Genomic DNA, 16,594 nt, shown 5'->3' with positions numbered 1-16,594 from the left:
CTAAAAAATCTACTGCGCAGGCTCGAAGGGTAATGACCTTTCCCAAAAAATCTTTGCTCGCGAAGACTGGCCATTACTCCATTGCAGAGCACACAGCACCAATCCTGATTGACGCTTCTTAAGATATTCTAGAACATAATGACCAAAGCTGCATCTTTTCTCTGTTCACGACTCTCTTCCATACGACAGCTTTTCTTTGTGCCTAACTGAAAGAATAAAAACTGGGCTTTACTGGCACTTTTCTGTAAACTATATGTACAAGAAAATCAGTTTCAAATACTGTAGCTTTTATACAAAAAGAAAATTTTCTACTGTGTCACTTTTTTAAGAAAAATTAGGGTACAAGATGTTGATGGAAGATTCATGTATTCTGTACTTCTGTGAAACTTATTTCTGTTTGTCTTATCGACTGCATTTAAACATATCCTCTACTCAACTGAATATGAGGCTGGGGGAGAAGAGTCACTAGATTTGAGTGAAGGTGTCAGTACTTAGCTTCTCTCCTATACTCCCCTTTCTGAGTGTGTGCATGTGGTGGGGGAGAGCAGGGTACTGTAGGTCCAGGTTCTGGTACATTGACAGAGACCTCTGGTAAAAATAGAGTTGTTCCTGCTTTCCAGACTCCCCTGAAGTATAGTGAATACCTAATAACAATCAGAGAACAATATTTAAATATTTTGAGAGGAATACTTCGTGGCTCATGAAGGTTAAAGTATTACAGTAACATAATGCACTTGTTTATCTTTGTAAAACACGTGGTGCATTGAATCCTGGCTCTGAGCAATCCTCCTGTCTTGAGGTGAAGGAAAATGTTAACTTAATTTACAAGCTAGCAGAGTCCTGGACATCTCCAGATTAGGGGCTTTTAATCAAATGAAATTGTAGCTAATAATTGAAACTAGTTTTCTGTTGCTAACTGTGAAATTCAGTTGAAATTACCAAACTCATTTCTACAAGGGTTTAAGAGCTGGTTGAAATTAGAGTGTAGCAGGAAAGGGCTTTTGTTTGTTCCATCAATTTATGTATGCTCTTTTCTTTTACTCTTGCACAAATTGTTGGGTATGGTGATTTTAGTTCTGGGACCACCACTCACTTCTGTTAAGATTTAAGATTTGGCTGAAATCAGAGCACAAGGCTTTCATTTTTTCACTAATTTATGAATCCTCTTTCCATTTTTTTTGTGCAAATTGTTGGACATGGTGGTTTCATTGCTGGGACTTAGTTTTATCTAGCAGAAAAATGCATGTACTGTGTAAGTAATTGGTGTCTACAGATTAATTTCATAAGGTACTTGATTCATAATAGCATGTACTGAGCTATTCTTAACAGAAAAAAAGTTATTTAAGACATTTTAGCCCCTATGGATAAGCTCATATTTCAAAGGATAGCCCTTCCTCTTTGTGTCATTATCTCTTTCCTTTATATTTGCAAATAAAAACAAAATTGCATGCATTTAAATTAGAAACAAATAGAAGCATTTGTAAGAAAAATATTAAATATTAGCGTGCATTTTAGTATGTGCAGAAACTGTGACTTGTTCTGTGAACAAAAAACCAGAAGCCTAGTCACAATTCATTAATATAAAGCATCTCTACTATATCCATGCAAACCTTAAAAATATTGTATGTTAGCAAAACCTAATTAAAATGTCACATGCACACTTAGATAAACTTTACAAAATATAATATTTTAAGAATTCCCCATTAAACTGTCATGCATTTTTTCTGCATTTCCTTTGCTATTATTGCCTGATTACCAAGATATTTGTATGCTAATTGAGGCTTTATTCTTCTTCTAATTGCCCTTATTCCCTCATTCATTTAGGACAGAATCTAAGATGTGCATGAGAAGCAAAGATTTATCGTGGTTTTCTGAGGAAACTGTTTTTATCTGTGAGTTTCCAGAAGAGAATTTGCAGTGCCTCAACCACAGATGCATCAGACCTAGTATTTCCAGAATCACAAGAACTTTACCCACAACAAATGTTTTTTTCCCCAATTAATGCACAAATCTGTGGTTTCATCCTATTTGTAGCTCAGTACCAGGATCAGATACAATGGTGATGGAATGCCCCATGCTGTGCTATTCCCTCCTTTTTTATATCTGCACTCATAGATTATTATGAAATTAAAATTTTGGCAGCATTTTTATAACGGATATTTTGACACCGTAAGCTGTTCTTTAGACCAGCATCCTGGGACAGTGTTTTATCCAGTTCCTGGTTGAATGCTAAAATTGTGTTTGACTTAGGAGGCTAATTCTTTATCTCTTCCTTTTGCAAGGACATGATTATGTTCCTGGTCTTCTAAAGTTTTTTGATGGGAAAAATTGAGTGTGGGAAAAGACAGGAGAGGTAAAATAAAAGATTAGTTCTTCCTGCCCATCTGAAATTTCAGCTGGAAGTTCTGTACTCTGTGCAGAGTATAGTTTTTTTGCAGACCATTCTGAGTAGAAGCGTACCTGATCACTTTTTCCTTACAGGAGGGGAATGAAATAGATCTGAATTGGAGCTGGTCTTTCTGCTTTGACTCTTTATTGCTTGATCTGGAATAAAAATAGTTTGAAGAAAGCAGCATCGCTCAATCCAAAAATGAAAAGAAAGTAGAGCCCCATGTAAAGAAACACCCTGCCTATTGCTCTGCCAACCCTGTCTTTGATTGCAGAACTGAACCACTTCTCTACCTCTTCTGCCTTTCAAGCTGTGCCTCTTGCCAAAGCTAGAGAATGAAACTGGTGCCTGCAAACAGAGATAGTTTTGAAAGTGAGGCAAGATTTGTGGGACAGCTATCCCAAAAGGACACACATTAATAGATGTATGATATGAACACATATTTTCCTCATGCCTTGCTGAAATGCAGCTATACTGATAATCTTCAGTGCCTGTTCCCCTGTTCCTCTTAGCAGAGTGCAATGTGAGAGATCAAAACTGAGAAGAATGGATCGTAAAATGTGGCTTGAACTTGTGAGGCATGCAGCTGTACACACGTCATTCCCAAGGAGTTCCTACTTCCTTTGCACAGGAATACTAGCAGATGAAACCAGAGCTAGAGAACAGCCGAGTCAGCAGTTAAAAAAAAAAAAAAAAAGAAAGAAAAAGGTAAAAAATCCAACCCAAGCCTAAAACCATGCTCAGGATATCAATGCTTGCATATACAAGAAAATCTCTATGCCAATAGGTTTACGTCTCTCCCCAGACTGTTTGAATGAGAACAATAGAAATATAGTCTTTTGTTGCATTCAAGTAATGGAGGAAATACCCAGCTGTCATCACAAACTACTGTTGTTGGTTATCATGACTTAATGACTGACTTTTCCAGTTACCACGGCAGAATCCTAATGCCCAGGTTATCAGTCCCAGCTTAAGTAGTTGTTGGAGAGGAATCCTGGAAAAAATAAGCAGATAATAAAGAGCTTCTTAACCATTTTCTAATTTTATTTGTGCCAAAGCTTCACTTAAAGTTTATAAAGCCAGAAATTCCTCATCATGTAGCTTCAGTTTCTGTCACTAACAAGGTGGCATGTCTGTCCTACCAGGGAACCAGCATTTTTTTACTGAAAGACACCTTTACTCAACAGAATTGTCTTTTCACTTTGCTGGTTGTTACCACCTTCCCAGATTAGTTCAGCAGGAATGCAGCGACTTTGGTCCTCTTATGAGGCCCCTGAAAACAGTAAGGTAGCAAGAAAACCCAAAGACTGATTATGATTCTATGAGCCTCTGCTTGTTTTTCAAAAACTTCTCACCAACAACGGCTCCTGTCAGGCTACACACTTCATGAGCTTTCTCATGGGAAAAATGGAAGGAATCAAGATTCAAATCCATTTCAAGCAAGGAAAGTGAGTTCTGAAGTCAGATGCTCAGTTGGATCAATTCTGAACTGTTGCAGTCAGATATTGAAAATATTTTAATGATAATATCAAATCGCATAGAAAGGAATAAAAAACGTGGTGCACTGAAATAGTTCATAAAGTGAGGGAAATAAAGGCTTTGCATGTGCTAGACAGAATAAGTGAGTTAAACACTCCATTTGCACCAAGCTTCTTTGGGTATGTCATCCATTCTTCCTGGGGTAGCTGAGTGAAAAGATTTCAATACAGAATGTGTGAAGTATCAGTGACTTTAAGTCATTGAGACTGCCAGACTTATTCTAGGTCTACTGCTTTATTAACATGGAAAAGAATTTCAAAAACAGGTCCTCATTTCAGCTACTCTGTATGTCCATGTAAGAAATTAAGATTGATACAGCTCAAATTATTACTACTGTGAAGGGGATTGGAGGTGAGCAGAGCAAGACTCTGCCTGTGGCTTCAAAATAAGCTTGTTAAGCAATTTTTTAAAATTTTGTAGGTGGATGGGACTCCTTTTCTTTTGCTAACTTGGATCATAAACATTCTTTAACACTCCTGTGGTGCATTTCTTTGGATTGTGGTAGCAGTAGTGGCTTTGGAAAACATGGAAATGCACTTATCTGTTTCTAGCTAATCTTTTTGATTGGGAAGACCGTAAGGATAAGTGTCGATGTACCAACCAGAAAACCTCACAATTCTTTTTTTGTGGCCTATTCTGAAGAAGTCTTACTCCATACAGCCATTTGTGATGATGTTGTCATACAACAGATACCCAGTAGTTTTATCTTTTGCCTTTCCACTGCCCAGTCTCATTGATGATCTAGGTATAATTGCATATTAAGTGATTCTGCTCCATGTATAACAAATGAAGTAAATCAGGGCTATTCTTTAAATGTGTCTCTCAGTTCTTTTTCATTCTGAAGACTTCTTCCTCTCCTCAGGTTAATGTGTAGATGGCAGACTGAAGGGTTATGGCTGTGATTCATTGTTGTCTCTGAGATCTGGCCTAATCGTTAGACCTGTGTTGTCTAGGACAAGTAAATGTGTGAGAGATATTTCACAATAACTGGCAAGGGTAGGATTGGTCCCACTTAGGAAGTTCTTCTGTATCAATAAAAGTGAGCTTCCTATCTAAGTATGCCCAGGGTGTACTTAGAGGGTACCCAATATGCCTAGGGTGAGAGGAAAAAAGTGCAAAGGTTCATAGTGCTTAAGGTGGTTTCATGTAGTGCTCACAAGTATCTCATTCATTTGAAATAAATTTGTGCAGGGAAAAAGGACCATGAAATGAATCTTCCAAAAATTCTCCTTACTGATATATGTAATCTTTCAGAATTTACCAGACCATAATTCTCATGTTGTAGACTTTTGGCCATAAAATGACCTTTGATTTTTCTAAGTCCTGTGTNATGCATCCTCCCAAATACTCCCAGTTTGTCCAGTTCTGATGGCTTCATCTGACAAAAGAAAGCTTCTGTGTCCCTAGCATTAAAACTTTTTCTTTACTTGTATTTTTTCTGGGTTGTTTTGAGGATTTCTTGTCTTTTGGTTTTTTTGTTTGTTTGTTTGGTTGGTTGGTTTTGTTTTTGTTTTTTTTTAAGTCCCAACCTATGTGCAGATAAAGACAATGAATTTCTGATCTGGCTGTATCAACTCTCTAATGCAACCAGGGATACCATTTTTTGTTGCAATTGCACATTGCTGGTTAATGTTCAACTTAATGTCCACCAGGACTCCTAGGTCCCTTTCTGCCAAGCTGATTTCCAACTGGATGACTCTCAGTATTATGTTGGTGCAGAGGTTTGCACTTCTTCTTGCTAAACTTAATGAGGTTCCTGTCAGGCTGTCAAGGTTCCTCTGGATGTGACCTTCAGGTGTATGAGCCACTGCTCCCAACTGTTGGAAGTGTCATCAGTCTCTGCTATCAACACAGTTGCTGAGGATACTCCCTTCCCCATCATCCAGATCATCAGTGGTGGTGTGAAATGTCTTATGTTCCCTGCCTCTTGTACTGGCCACATATCCTCCCCCTTTGAGTTCCTTTCTCTCTAGTGTAATTTTTCAGCTCAATCAAATAGAAACCTTTAATCTCTGTCTTTAAGGATTCACTCAGTTCTTTTTTCCTGTACCTATCTGTTCTCATGGCAGTGTTGCCCTCCCTCCTGTTGTTAGCTCAAGCTGAGAACACCTCCTTGTCTCCTCAAACAAACACTTCTTGCATGAGAAATTCAGTTCAACAAGTAAGTGCCAAAAAGAGCTGGCACACAGCTGGGACACAGTGATTTACTGACATCTTGGAAAATTGTGGCTGTCGTTGGTAATAGACTGGTGTTGTTTATAACAATCAAACGTGCCTGATAGGGTTTCCATAATAATTGGAAAGAACAGGATTAACCTTACTAGAGAAATTACACTGTAGTAAGCAAAAATTCCTGTCTCTGAGCTGACTATAGCTAGAGGTGACCACCAGAGACAGCATTCTTCTTGAAGCAATCTCAAAAACTCACCTCTTGAAAATTATCCACACAGTTGTTTTTTGGTACCAACAGACATTAAGTATGTTAACCATAAAACCTGCTGCTATTTAGACCTTCCAACAATTGCATGAGTTAATTTGTTTAACTGTGTGCTATCAATCCTTTTGCTATATTTCTCTTTTGATCCTTTCCCTTCAGACACGTGGTCAGCTATACTGGGGACATAGTCGTGCTTCAATACCCTTATCCCAGAGTTGTGTATGCATGATGTTAGAAACAATAACAACTGTGGCTTGTGCTTCAGCAGGAACACTGATGTAATATAGCTCGATGCATTGGGGCAGGGTGTCAGAAATGAGATGCTTCTGTTGAGGTAGTAATAATATCATGTAGTTGGACATAAGTACCAGGACTTTCCTGTGGGGTGAAGTTTTGTTGGTTTTCTTTTTTTTTGAGGGGGGGGTGTCTTTGGTGAAGGGAGGGAAGGAATTCAAACCACCTGCAACGTTAGTTCTTTTGGGGAGAATTGCCTGAGTGAAGGCAGGCATGAAAATAAACCTATCAGTGCTACTAAATTTTAATGGCTTCCATTGTAATTAATTTAGCAGCGAACAGAGCCTTCTCCCAACTTGTATCTTTTTGATTTGGGATTCTGTTTTCTAAAGGATGCCACTTCACACACTGTTTGTTTCTGCATGTCAAAGAAATTATGATTAAAATTCTGAATGCTCACAAATACAAGAATTTTCACCACAGAAACTTTAACGTTCAGCTGTATTGGGGAAGATGTTATTTGTTTGGTGGGTATTCTATACAGAGGTTCTTTGCCTTCAGAATAAACTTCAAAGGCAACCAGGGACAAAATGTGACTGGGCAAAGGGAAGTTTTTCCCTCATCAGTAACATAATATCAGGGAGAAAGTATGAGATAGGTTTGTGATTTCTTTTTTTTTTTTTTTATGAAGGGTATTAATGACTTTCCTGTAATAATAATCATGTAGCAAAGTAATATGATATTAAAAACCTGAAAGAAAAATTGTATTTAAATAATATTCAGTGTTGAATATGAGACCCAGACTGAATTGTTTTAAGTTATGAAATGCTTCAAGGATAAGAAACATTTCCTGGCAATATCCTTTCCTTTGTTAACAATGTTTTTGTCAGCTATTGTACCACCAATTAGGACAATGACTTTTAAATCAAAACTAGATAGTTCCAACAAAGAATATCTAGAATGAATAGTAAAAATGATCTGTTCTTTCCTCATCAGGAAAAGGAAACCTCAGTGTAGAGATACATTCACATTATGCTGTGTTATGAAGTGTTCAAAATCAAAGTTTCATGACTGAATTTTAATCAGAAGGAGGAGTCTTTTGTGAGCCTGCATTTAGGTGTTTCCTCTCTGAGCTAGTCAGAGCAGTGGCCAGGATTCACATCTGCAGGTTCTACCCTGCCTACCAGACACCTCCATGTTCTCAAGCCAGCCCTTTGCCTTGAAGCTGAACAGATCTTAAACATGACAATACTTAGATTCTTTGCTACACAGCCTATCTTTCGGTTCTCTTACACTAACTCTTGTACTGTCCTGCAGGAAATTCCTTTGAAGGATATATTTAACTTTGTGCCTGTTTTTGGAAAGCAACTTCATTTTGGTTCTAGAATGTCATAAAAGCAAAATACTTCCAGGTTGCATCCAAACATAGCATAACTCCTAGTGCAGCGAGTGGTCGGAGTGCTCTCATGGGACTTAGAAGTTTCTCATCTGCCCAGCCATGTTTTAGTGTGCATGCTTTCATTTTTACCCCAATGGAATATCTTCCAGCTGGTGTTCAAAAATATTTGTTTCACCTTTTATGGATTGCATTTACTCTGACAAACAAATGGGTTTGATTTTTCTATTGTCACTGATGTTGGGATATATATTCAGCAAATGGATGCAGAAAAGAATGCACGATTTTGCAAAAATCTTTTTTAATCCACATTTTCTTGTCTCTATGTTTTTGCGACCTCTACCAGCAAAAAACATTTCCTGTGATGCACGGCAGTAATGTGTTACATACATTGTGGGGTTTTTTTGTGGTTGGGTTGTTGTTGGTTTTCTTGTTTGGTTGTTTTTTTTAATTTATTTTTTTTATGTTGGCTGTTCCTTCCATTTCTGGGCAGGATGCACTGGTTTGGGTGTTGACTGCTTTTTGTCTGAACATGCTCACATACTTTTAAGTAAACTGGAAGCTTGGAACCATAAACTTGAAAACAGTAAATGTTCTACTTTTTAAATTGCAATTCACTGAGTGTGTGAAGAATATAGAATATTAATAATTGAATATATTGTGTGAAACCTGTTTCTTTTAATTGCAAGTAGATTTGTAGTCACGGTGTCTGTATTCGACTATGCAAAACAGTGGAGGTATTTGTATGTTTTGTAGTCAAAATTCTTTTCCCTGGGGAAGAAATAAACAAGCAAACAACAGAAACCATCACATTGCAAGCAGATCTAGCAAGATAAAGTACTTTTGCTACTGTTCTTTTCCCAGTACTTAAAATTAAATGCGTATACTGATTTGAGATTATTTTAGTAAATCATAGTTAAGACTTTGCTAAGATGCTGTGGTTAAATTTCACTTATGTGGCCTGTATTGTGTGACTGTTTATAAATGCTCCAATGTATGTAGTGAGTCAACTTTTATCACTAAATTCAGAACACTAAACAATATTAGGTTTCAGATTTCTATCAAGAAACACAGAGTGAGCTACAAAATAATTTCTCCACATAATACATAAAAGCTGAATGAGTTGCCAAAATGTAGATCTGACTATAAATTTATTTTGAAAAAAAAATTATTTTTAATAACTGAAAGACTTATGTAAAGTTAAAAGATTGTCTTAGCTAAGCCACAAAAGCAAGAAGTTGCTATATTGACTCCTAGCTATGTTATATTTGTGCTAATTTCAAGTCCAAGTCATCAAGGAGTTCAAAAGAGAGTGATATATTTAATTTCATTTTGACTTGAAGAACACAAGCAATCTTTTGGTTCTTTTCTAAAACTGCTACAATGCTGCAAAACAGGGCTGTTACTTTTACAGTCTCAGTGCTAGATAGTAACTGGGTACATTACCAGACTTGGTGAGAGCTAATTATCATTAGCTTTCAGTTATTAGACAAGTTGTAAGTTGCTACCATTGACAAAATGCCAATAATGTAGTCATATATCAGACATCCTTTGTTTAGAGCAATGTCAATCACAACCCACTCTGGAAATTACAAAGTGGATGAAAGAGGTTGCTTTTGGATATAATTTGATAAAAATATAACATACTAATAAGTATTGATTACCTAATCTAATTTATATTCATTAAAACCTTTAAAATATTTAATTAAAGGGTCAGATTGTTCTTTTGTTTAGAAATCCTTGATCGGGGTAAGAACCTTCCTAATGCATATTTCAGAGATTTTTTGCAATTTGTTTGTGCTAGAAACCACTCAAATCATTCCACACCCTTTTCTTCACCTTATCCACCCAAGTCTCTCTTCTTGTTGACAGAGATTTGTAGCATTCATTCCGCTTCTTAGATGACTGATACGTTCTCAAATTCCCTGGTAGCAAACCCTATAGAAGGCCAGGCTGGCAGCACGTTACTGGCTAATGCAGTATTACTGGCTCCATCAGCATTTCTTATTTCACCAAGCTATTTAGGTAAAGAGAAAAAGCTCTGTGTACTGAGTGGATCTGAGTGTACTGAGTGGAAATGCCCAAGAATGTGACCATTAACAGACATATGCTTAATTGGTTTCTAGAAAAAGTGATGCTGGCCATTTGTGTTCACAGTTTAGTCGCCTTAATTTGAGGCAAGTACAAATTCTAGAAGGGAAGTATATCTGGTATTTTTCCTGTTTCACAATTATGTGCTTTTTATTTATGTATTTTTTGACTGCCGACTTTGGTTTGCAGTTTAGGAAATTTTATATTTCAGTGGACTTTGGCCTGCAACACAGTTAAGTGGCTAAATTAGTAAATTTAACCTTGTCCTAGTTGCAGGAGCCAGGACCAGTTTATCACTATGTGGCTATAACCAAAACTGTGTATTCTACACCCTCTGTGTCATTTCTGATGGACTGTTAATAATGGATCATTTGCAGCAGTGCCCAGGGCACACCTGACACCTCAGGCTACAAGCTGGGTGTTAAGGAAACTCTGCAAGGGCTGTTTCTTTGTCTTCATACTAATAACTGTGATAACAGCTGTGATAACTGTCCTCCGGGAACAGCATTAGCACCTTCACACCCAGCCTGCAGGGTCATCTCTGCTAATGGGCCGTACTGGACTGGCATAATAGGCAGCTGCAATGACCTAGACCATCAAAGTTTCTGAAAACATCCCATAACTCACAGAGTTAAATCACCCATTTTGAAACTCCTTGCCCTGGGGCAGGTACTGGACATTCCCATCTGAACCTGAGCACATATAATCTTGGGGTTTTGGGACTTCTGGTACCATTTGTTGGATCCAGAGGAAGACCAGAATTTCAACAGGACTGCTACTGCCACTCTTAATAAAACTGTGATCATTACTTCAACACGACTGTGACCATCTCCCAGACCAACAGGTCTTCCTTTCCTTTTACTTAGCACCCAGGGGGCCTCAGGGTGCTCAGCACAGGGGCTGATGAGCACCGCTCTGTTCTTGTACCAGGGTGCTGGGTTATACATGTTTGCTGGGGGTGAAAACCAGTTTTTCTCTGTATCATTGCATTTATTGTAATTTTTTTTTTCTTTTAGTAAATTGTAACTCTGACTTGTAATCTCTCTTGAGTTGGATTCATTTTTCCTGTGGGTTCACTTCTAAACCAGCACAAACCTATTTTCTAATTGGCTTAATAAAGCGTTGAGTAGAGAAAATCAGCTGCATGATTATGGTTAAAAAGGAAAAATATTTAAAATCAGAGATTTAGTTTTATTTTGTTTAATATTTGACAACATGACCTTTAGAGATCCAGTCATTTTAAAGGCTACAGTTCCTTCCTGTAGAACAAAGTGTTTTGGACCACTGCTCCTAGATAGGGCTCCTGCCACTAGGAGGAACTCCAGCGTGGTCATAGAATGGCAAAACGACTCTGATCCTCATCTTCAAATGCTATGTCTGCATTCAATAACTTCTCACACATTTCATTGAAATTATGAAGCTTTAAACCAGCATGCCAGTTACTTCTATTCTTTATGGGGGTTGATGTGGGGTTAGATTTTTGTGTGCGTGAGACAACTATTTAATCTACATCTTTAGTTACTTAAAGCATTTTAATCTATTTGCCCTTTGTTAGTGTTTAAATAACCCACAGTCAGTATGTTCAGATACTTTGCATTTGCTTATGGCTTATAACTAAAACTGCTTTACATGTTATCTGCAAATCAAGTATTCTTACCTCGGTGAAAGAGTGAAATTCATCGTGCATACTGATGGCTTTCCAAAGGCCTGCATATCTTTAAAATCCTGCTTAAGCCTTCAAATAAACTGTAAGTATGTATTTTAGTAAAGCACAGGTGTAAACTGTGTACTACACCTCTCAACATGATTATTTTAACCTAGACATATACGAGCTTGGTGCTATCCTCATTGATGCCAGAGGCTGAAAGTTTTATTAGCTTCTGTAGTTCAGATTCAATCCCTGAATGACTCTTGCCAGACACAGAATAATTAGAAATGTTTCTGAGCTCAGCTTGCAGGGCACTGTTGATGTTGGTGTTATGGGTATGACTTCAGTGTAGTTCACTGAGCCTGCACTTAAGCTAGGTTTTAGACTGATGTATCAGAGGTATTCATGTAACAGTGAAGTTAGGGAAACAGTGCTGGCCAGAGGAAGGAGGTAGATCAGTTAATGAGGATCAAGACAGGCTCTTTCTATTTTGTTTTATTTGCTGCTGTGAGCAAAATAAATATTTTTCCCAATTAGTTTTTGTAGGTAATCAGACCCACTTGTCAGAAGGGCTGGATGGAAAGTTTCCAAGTGGGCTTGATTCCTTTCTAATTGAGTCTACTTTGATGCTGATCATTCACACTAATATGAGAGCCAAGTAACCAATGTAGAGATCCAAGTGTTAATCCTTTGCAGATATAACTCAAGCTTAGCTTCTAGGTGAATAGCATATAATTTTTTATCCAGATAGGGAATGTTGAAGGTGCCGTCCCTTTTCTGGGATTCGTTAATGAGAATTATAAGGGTCAGGCAGAGCATGGTCACTGAATGCCATCCTGTTCTTAAAATCTTGAAGTGAGATCCATGTTTGGTAGGATGTAAACTACATAGTTTATCTGAAAAGTTTAAGTTTTTTCAAGCTCTTGATTTGTTATCTTCCTCACTGTGTTTTCCAGTAGCAGGTCATGGGGCATAATTGGCTATTGCTTCCCTTGTGAGCTTCACAGGCAGTTGTGCTGACAGCTCTCAAGTTGCCTCTGGGTCTGTCATAGAGTAAAGCTGCTGATGGGCTGTGTTGCTTACCAAGCTACTGTGGATTTAACTGTGCCTCCTCCTGAGCTGTGATGTGTGATTGAATTCCCTTATTTAAGTGAAGCACACTGAGATCCTGTGACTTCTATACATCTAACACATCAGTGGATACAAGAGAAAAGATACTGCTATACTTAGTGCCATCTCTTTACTTACAGCACTTTGTAACAGTAGGGATTTAACAGAAAGAAGTGGTTGGAATTATTAGTGAGCAGGTAAATGGGAAGCTTAACTCTTAAATTTCTTACCTTATTAATATGTATACTAAAACACTAGAGCTGAAGATGCCTTAAAAGCAAGATAGTAAAATGTTGATTACTGGGAAGATGAGGGGGAAAAAATAAAGAAAAAAATAAATACTGCTGTCATTGTGCAAAAAGAGCATTGAATTAAATGGAAGGAAAAGAAGTTAAGTGGTTTGTAAATACAACTGTTTTCCTGGCACTGGAAAATTCGTAAGAGAATTTTGTTAGGAGTCTTGAAAAATCAGAATTTTGAAATAGCTATTAACATGTTTACAGTCCTATGATGGTAAAACTTTTATTTATTTGTTTGAGAACAGTTTCCAACTGTATCAAATCTCCAACAAAGCCATTAAATCACCAAATGTAGCCTCTGACTATTTTTTTAAGAAAGTACTTTTAAAAAAATGCTGTGACAAATCAATATAAAACTGTATCTAAAATTACAAATACAACTCAAATGTTGTTCCTGACTGGTTTGCTTATATTGAAACTATATTATTTTATGTGAAGTATGTGTAATAGAGCATTATATTTGAAAACTGAATATTATTTTTGACAGCCCTTTTAGGGTCACTAAAATTCCAATAATTCAGTATAGAATTGAAGTTGATTCCAGAGAAAAATTTAATATAGTCTGCATGCCTGCCAGCTTCAGCATAGTTTCTGAGTATTGAAATGGTTTGACACATTGAAATATAAAGTGCATTTGTCATATCTATTGGTGGAGTATTTTATGTGATCGCTTCTAACAAACGGTCAGAGTAATATTTAATGTTAGTGTTCTATTTTTATCCCTTCTAAAAAGAAAAAAAATCATTAGGGCATATAAACTATTATTAGTAATAAAAATGCAAAGTCCTATCTGGTAATGCCATATTGACCCTCAATTAATTTCTGTTGTATACTGCTTTTTGGTGGTTTTATATAACACAGATGTTATTTTGCAGTGATTTGCAAGTGTTCCATAAGGTGTTCCTCTTTTTCTGTCCTTGCACAAGCAGTTCTGCATTTTAATGCAAATACGTTATGACTATCCTGAAGAGAGATTAACTTGTGGTGACCACTGCAACATAAGTTCACAAAAATTAATATTTTTTTTCTCTTTGTTAAAACACTGTATTTATTGACTACCTGCTTGAACAAGAGCAAGGAGAATAAAAGGCAATAGGTATGTATTCTATCTTATTACTTACCAAAACATCTTCATGTTAGCACAAGGCTTGATTTAATTTCTGTGGACTTTGGGTCAAGCTCATGGTTCACAGGGACCTGAAGGAACATAGTTACACTAAGGTAGGGATATAAACGAACAACTCTGAAGAGATGAGCCCAAGTAGTAAGATAGCAGAAAGCCCATGGCTTGTCTATACACCTCTTGCATGGAGGCTTTGGAAGGAAAACACCAAGGTGCTTCACAAGTGTAGGTGCCCAATTTCGTAATGCTGTCTGATGCTAACCATGGACTTAATGATTAAATTTACCAACTACCTGAAAAGCATATATGGTATATGTTTCCACACGGTAGTTCACGTTGTTATGATGCAAGCTTGTGTGTCACAGGGCTTTCCCAGGGAAGAGAGTTGAACAAAGAAATTTCCTTTCTGGGGCTTATGCCCAGGGATAGTCTTGATTGTAAAATACAGTTTCTTAAAATTTTTTAATCAATCTCCAAGAGGCAAAATTGACAAGGAAAATACTGTAAACATTCTGTGCTTTCACACATACTCTGGTCCTTTGATAACTTGGTGGCATTATTTGCAGTAAGTTTGCCCATTGCTTGCCAACTGATTGTATTTTTTATACTATTTTAGTATTTTTCAGTAATTCTAAGTGTAATATGCCAGCTTAAAGCATTCCCAAGCGTTGCTTCTCTATTAGCAATGTACTCTAGTGAAAATGATTGAGGTTTTTTCTGCATGTGAAGGCAATTCTTTTGGACTGATAATCTATTTGTTGTATAGAAAGATTCGATGTGAATGATCTGACCCAAATATTTTTCCTTAAAATTTTACAAAAGGAATATTTTCTTTGGTAGAATTCAAAAACTACACACATTTTAATAGTGCGCCTCCATACAATTGGACATAAACAAACTATACATGAATTTGAAGATCCAGGTTGCTTGTCCTCTTTGCATGGAGGATTTAGAATAAAAATTACAATCAGAAATACACTTATTTATTATTAAACATCTCTGTTGCAATATGGGAAGCATATTGAAGAATGAACTATGTATTTTGGAGCAATTGAGAACATGACAGGGAAACTTTCAAATGAAACTTGGTGGACCTTTTTGCTGTAGATTTGGAAATAAGTTCAGAAAACTGAGCTTAATATAACATGTGGCAGGTGGCCTGCATTTGCCTGGAGAATTCCTCTAGGGCAAGACAGCTCAGCAAACACATAAATCCTTTTTTCTCTGTTATCTAGTAGCACATTTAGTTGCCATGGGAATTTTATTTATGCAGGAGATCCTCTGCAGTTCAGTTTGTGCCTAAAGTTTAACTGTACAGCTGTTACCGTAAATACTACATGGCAATATTTTCAAAACACAACACCTTTGAACAAAAAGAACATGTCTTCTATTATTGATTTTGTTATGTTATCAAAATACCATTTTGATTACACTAGGATTGTGTTTCTCCAAAAGCTTCATAAGTTGATTTAAAGTGTGCACCTACTGTACAGCTCCTCCCAATATTTATTTATTTATTTAGAAAAATAAAATGCTAGATGTATCTGAAGAGTATATTGCAGCAAGTGAAATTCTGTAACGTGCAGGACAGAACTTCATATGAATACAAAGTGCATATATAGTTTTCTGCTTGCTTTCAGACTGTTGGGTTTCTTTATTAGCTACATGTAATAAAATATTAACGTGAATCTTATTTTACATCTTTTTTGTTTATTCGTAATTCTGTTTTGCTCACCAGAGACATGGGAAGAGTTTTGAGTTCATTGGATCTGGTCTGATTATTAGGAACAATTTTGTTTTAATGCTGATTTATGCAACAATATATAAATCATCAAAGTTTCCTTTGTGCAAAAAAAATTGAATTTATGCTTTTTTAGGAGTGAACGGATTATCTAATACAGTCTGTATCCTGACCCATTCTCTGTAATCTCTAGATTGAAGAGATTGTTAACTAAAGTAATTAAAAATAAATAAAGTTCTAGTTCTGAAATTCAGCAGTATCTTGATATTGATTGGAAATTTTTCTCTGTATATAAATGAAATATTTACTCTTTCCAAAGAACTGTGGACAAATTATTCAACAGTATTGTTTTATGTAAACACAACTGTGATAAAACACAAAATTAAGGCTTCAAGACGAAATTTTTGTTATATTTTAATGCATTTTTTTCTGGCACAAATCATACTGATTTAACTTCAAACCATATTCCTGCCGTAACAGTTATTAAACACGGTTCGTGGTATGAGCACACAACTTCCAGATTGTGCTCTTTCAATATAAACTGTCTGAATATTCAGAAAATAAATTTCAGGAAGATTAATAGAATA

General features: G+C 36.6%; 1 protein-coding gene across 4 annotated transcripts in view; it reads left to right on the top strand.

Annotated features, from left to right (window-relative positions):
- Positions 1-16,594, top strand: part of NPAS3 (neuronal PAS domain protein 3) — a 613,262-nt gene that overhangs the window by 105,876 nt on the left and 490,792 nt on the right. The window lies entirely within an intron of this gene.

Source organism: Lepidothrix coronata, unplaced genomic scaffold (assembly GCF_001604755.1).
Source record: "Lepidothrix coronata isolate B3197 unplaced genomic scaffold, Lepidothrix_coronata-1.0 Scaffold83, whole genome shotgun sequence".
In the NCBI taxonomy this organism is placed as follows: domain Eukaryota; kingdom Metazoa; phylum Chordata; class Aves; order Passeriformes; family Pipridae; genus Lepidothrix; species Lepidothrix coronata.
Note: the sequence above shows the minus strand (reverse complement) of the source record. Positions and strands in the feature narration are given on the sequence as shown.